General features: G+C 28.7%; 1 protein-coding gene across 1 annotated transcript in view; it reads right to left on the minus strand.

Annotated features, from left to right (window-relative positions):
* The window catches only part of LOC111642624 (glucose dehydrogenase [FAD, quinone]-like), a gene marked incomplete at its 3' end in the record, with an annotated part of 26,778 nt that extends 22,755 nt beyond the window's left edge, over nt 1-4,023 (minus strand). The window contains exon 1 of the mRNA XM_023388996.1: nt 3,970-4,023. The remainder of the gene's footprint in view (nt 1-3,969) is intronic.
* Between the last annotated feature and the right edge of the window lie 545 nt (nt 4,024-4,568).

Raw genomic sequence — 4,568 nt, forward strand, 5'->3', positions numbered from 1 at the left:
CTGGTATGTCATCTAGTCAGATTACAGCTTCACTGTAACCCCAAAAACAACAATATATGTTCTTCAAAAGTCTGCAAATCATTCATACATTAAAATGCAGGTATAGCAAATTGACAACCTCCCATATGAAAAATTTTTGTATAAAGAATTTGTATAATTGGTATATGCTTTATACTACATAGTTAAGAAATGGTAAGATTTTTAAGTTTTTAAGTTCTTATTGAATAAACTAATTTAAAAAAAAAAAAAAAAAACATGATTATGCATACAAATTCGACCCTTAGTTATAATTACATTAATTTCTGTTTTATTATTTAATTTATACACTTGACTGTCTAAGAATATAATACTTTGTTGCTATGCTTATTCAATTATTATGTTGGTATTATTTAAAAATCATTAAATATTTGCATTTGCACCTGGCATGAATGTCAGCTGAAAATAATAGTAAAAGTTTATAATACTTACATCAAACTGAGAAGATAATATTTTGGCTTTTTTACTAAGTGTCGGACCAACGGCATGAAAATTTTTATCTCGCAATTCAGCGTAGAGCTCTTCTGTAGAATTTAACAGAAACTGTTTTCTTTCTGTGGGAATTTCTTGCGTGCCTTTCTCACTTGAAGAAGCAAATTTTTCTGGTGGTACTTTGATTGTATCTGAATATTTTAAAGATAATATAATTAAATATTTAAATAAAACTTTTAAATTCTTAAATAACTGAAACATTTTCAATAAAATAACAATTAAATTTAAATAAAACCAATTTAAACATTAATCACCATAAAATAATTTACAGTTAAATTATCTTGATACTGCTCTTTAATAATTTTCACTTTGAAAAAAGCAGTTTTAAAGATTTTTTTCAAGGATTAATTGTAAATTAATCTTTTAAAAAGTTTTTAAAATTATTGAAGAGAATACCAAAGGAAACATATGAAAGAACTTCCATTTAAATGAAAGAATATAAAGAATGTCATTAAAAATTTGCCATTGTTTAATGCCATACTTAATCAGATATGCAAATAGTTTACTTCAATTTGCATATTCTTGGTATAATGTTTAATACATGATGCATTATAGGCATATTTCCTATAGATTTTAGTATTTGCTTATCTTGTTGATAATCATAAAACCCTTTTTGAATAAACTTTAGGTTTGTCCAAAACAAATCTTTAATAAGTCAATATTTGATTGTTCTTTGTTAATACAATCTAAATTGAGTGATGATAAACTTTTCAATGGACATTTTTTGGATTTATACTGTAAGAAAATATTAAAGATTACCTTGTAATCTACAAGGTAATCTTTAATATTTTCTTTTTAACTCTTTCTGCACTGTGGGCACTAAGAGGGCATTTTTTAGGAAGCATATTGTAGGTTTGGCCAGACCCACAATGAAGAAGTTGAGATGAGGGATGGGACCCAACATATCTGGATGGACCACTTCCTGAAAAATTCCTGGGGTTTTCTGAACACTCCATATGTAGTAAAGGTAGACCTATTCTATCATTTAAAAATGATGTGTCAAATATGCTCACAGACCATTTGGTCTGTGAGCATATTTGACACATGTTGTGTTCCAGGCTGGGGGCCATAGTTTGGGCACCATTGTTTTAGAATATAATCATGAAGTTACATAGAATCTCAAGTGGGAGAATTATTCTTTCTATAGTAAATTGAGTGTTAATGTTTGCTTTTCAAGTGGTTCAATTTCTGTCTGAAATTGAACCACTGAAAGTCTAAAGTCTTTTGGCTGGAGTTGGAGCACAGCTCTGCACATAATAGAAGTTATCTTTAGACTTAGTTGGAAAATTTTGCATTTCTACAGTCCAGATCAGTCTACTGTGTAATTATCACCTGTTTGGCCATTTAAAGGAAGCTTTGGGAGACAGGAAACTTATCCAAATACTGTAGTCTCTCTGACTTCAGCATGACAAACTCTCTGACTTCAATGAGTTCATCACACAGTGGTTCACTCTGACATCAGCCAACAGACTATTTTGCAGACAGCATCATTGACAAAATGTCAGCATATGGAGAGGGAGAATCTAGAGAATAAAACATAAATTGGGACTATGCAACATGTACAATTCTATTGCCATGAACAAAATTCTGGACAGAAGTTGAACCACTCTTGTATTTGAAACATTTTGTTTACAATGCTTTAATGGTATCCTTATCATTCATACATAATTTTAATACACTATGTATCAATATATTGTAAAATATGTTGTAGTGTTCAATACATAAGATAAAATTTAAGTTTCCTATTAGTAAGTTCATTTTGAGTTGAAGTTGAGATACATGTAATGAGAAATATGTTTATGATGTCAAATGTGTTTTTAATCAATTTATTCAATGTAATTTGTTTCTGTCATTTAAGTGTAATGTCAATTTTCAGTAAGCTTAGTGAATGATCTATTCTTTACACTGCAATGAATGTCTTTGGCAATCCTGCACCATTCAGTCAGATTATCATCATAATTACAATGATTATAACTCTCTAGATTTTATGTATGATATGCAATGGAAGTTAAAATGAGTGTGTTCAAATCATAAAAATGCAATTTGGTATTTTTAAAAAAAAAAAAGGTATCTACGTAACATTTTGATCCTAGATTAAGAAAATGCATAATGGTACAATGACAAAACAACTAATACTTAAATTATGAAATTATAAATTTTACTTACTATTTTGTATTCCAAATATTTCATCCAAAAGACCTTCGTATGTTAATTGGGTTGCTAGAGGTGACAACAAATCAACAGATCTATCCAACAACAATAAATTATGAATTTGAGAAGTGATTTGAGGTTCATTCCCAGCTTGCTCCCGTCTCATTCTCATCATCAAATCAAATACATGCTGAAAAAAATTTAACTTAATTTTATAAGTGGAAAAAAGTTATTCATGCAGAATGTTTGAAAAGTCCATCTTAACTGTTAATAAGAATACTAGATTATATGTGATAGAACTTTTAAAATATCACCCCAAAAATTCAAAATCAAAACTATTTGATTAACTATTATGCAAGTCTGCATATATCCTTGTATTTATTCTGTTGAAAATTTGACAAACAGAATTATGGTTCTCAATAAATCTTAGTTTTTATTCTTTTTTCTTCTTTTTGTAAAGCCATGTCTAAATATTAAGTGAGATATTGTTAAAGAGAAAATTTCAAAAATGTATGACTATAATCTCAAAAGATTATAGTAATACCATGATTTTACCCTAAACATTATCTTTAGAAGTTTTTTAACTTGTTATGACAACAAATTTACCAACAGTTCTGCTAGCAATAAGCTTATATATTTCCTTTGTATTTTTCTCAATACTTATATACAGGGGGTGCAAAAGTAGGTATACAGTAGAGAATCTGAGAAAATGACCACCAAACATTTGTATATTATTATTTTTATTATCTTTTATTAATTCGTATTTTTTATTTGTGATTTAATTTATACATAAAAATATATGTTTTTTCTTCCTATTTTCTCCCTGTATGTTTTTTTTCCATAATAACAACTGTATACCTACTTTTGCACCTCCCCTGTATAGTGTAAATATAGATAATATATTATTATATTTTATTATATTGCGTGGATAGGCATTTTTATACATTAAATACAGTTTAAAAATTCTCAGTAAAAATAAAACGCATTTTTAACTCACTGAGAAATGCTGATATAGAGGACCATAAGCTAAGGCTTTAAACCACTCCTTAAATCTTTTAAGATTAAGAAGTGGTTTAAAGCGCTAGCTTAAAAACTTTCATAGTTTTGTCAGATATATTTATTGAATTTTATTATTTGTTTAATATATCACACAATAGAAGTATTTAAAAATTAAGTTGATATAAACAATACTAAACCCAAGAGTTTATTGCTGAAATGAACAGACAGACGGTATAATGATGATGATCATCATCCTCATTATGATAATTCACTCAGGATTAGGTAAATTACCTGTTCCAGCTTCTAATTGATCCCACCGTCTTGTTATTGATCTTCCTTTGTCTCTTCCGCCTTTTGGTTAATTTTATCTTATGAAGGATTATAGGAGAAACTGGAAATGATCATATGAATATTTCTTCATGTATGTATTTTATCATTAATTAAAAAAGTCAATTTCAATAATTATTTTTGCTGTTCTTATTCAAAATGTTTAATATATTCTTTTTATTTTATTATTGATATTAGGTATCCCAACCTTAGAATCTGCACTATTAATCATCTCTAGCAGATTCAAATAACACACTATTAATCTTACACACGCATCATATGGACACGACACAACATACTCGTACAAAAAGCATAAACATCATTAAGCAATCGTAGGCTCAAAAGGCACTACATGGTAGACATGCCTACGACCTGTCCCCTTTTTAGTTGGAAAACTGCGTCGAACAGCTGGTTAGCTTTGGGATGCCTCTTGGGGAGATAGGATTCATGATTGCCATACAGGATCAGGTCATAAATACTAAAAACTACAGAAAACACATACTCAAAGATACAACACTCACAAATGACACAGGCAGAAAATGTCACATCATGAAAAAACTATA

This window comes from Centruroides sculpturatus, unplaced genomic scaffold (assembly GCF_000671375.1).
Source record: "Centruroides sculpturatus isolate CEXI.00-Female unplaced genomic scaffold, Cexi_2.0 scaffold1608, whole genome shotgun sequence".
NCBI classification, from domain to species: Eukaryota; Metazoa; Arthropoda; class Arachnida; order Scorpiones; family Buthidae; genus Centruroides; species Centruroides sculpturatus.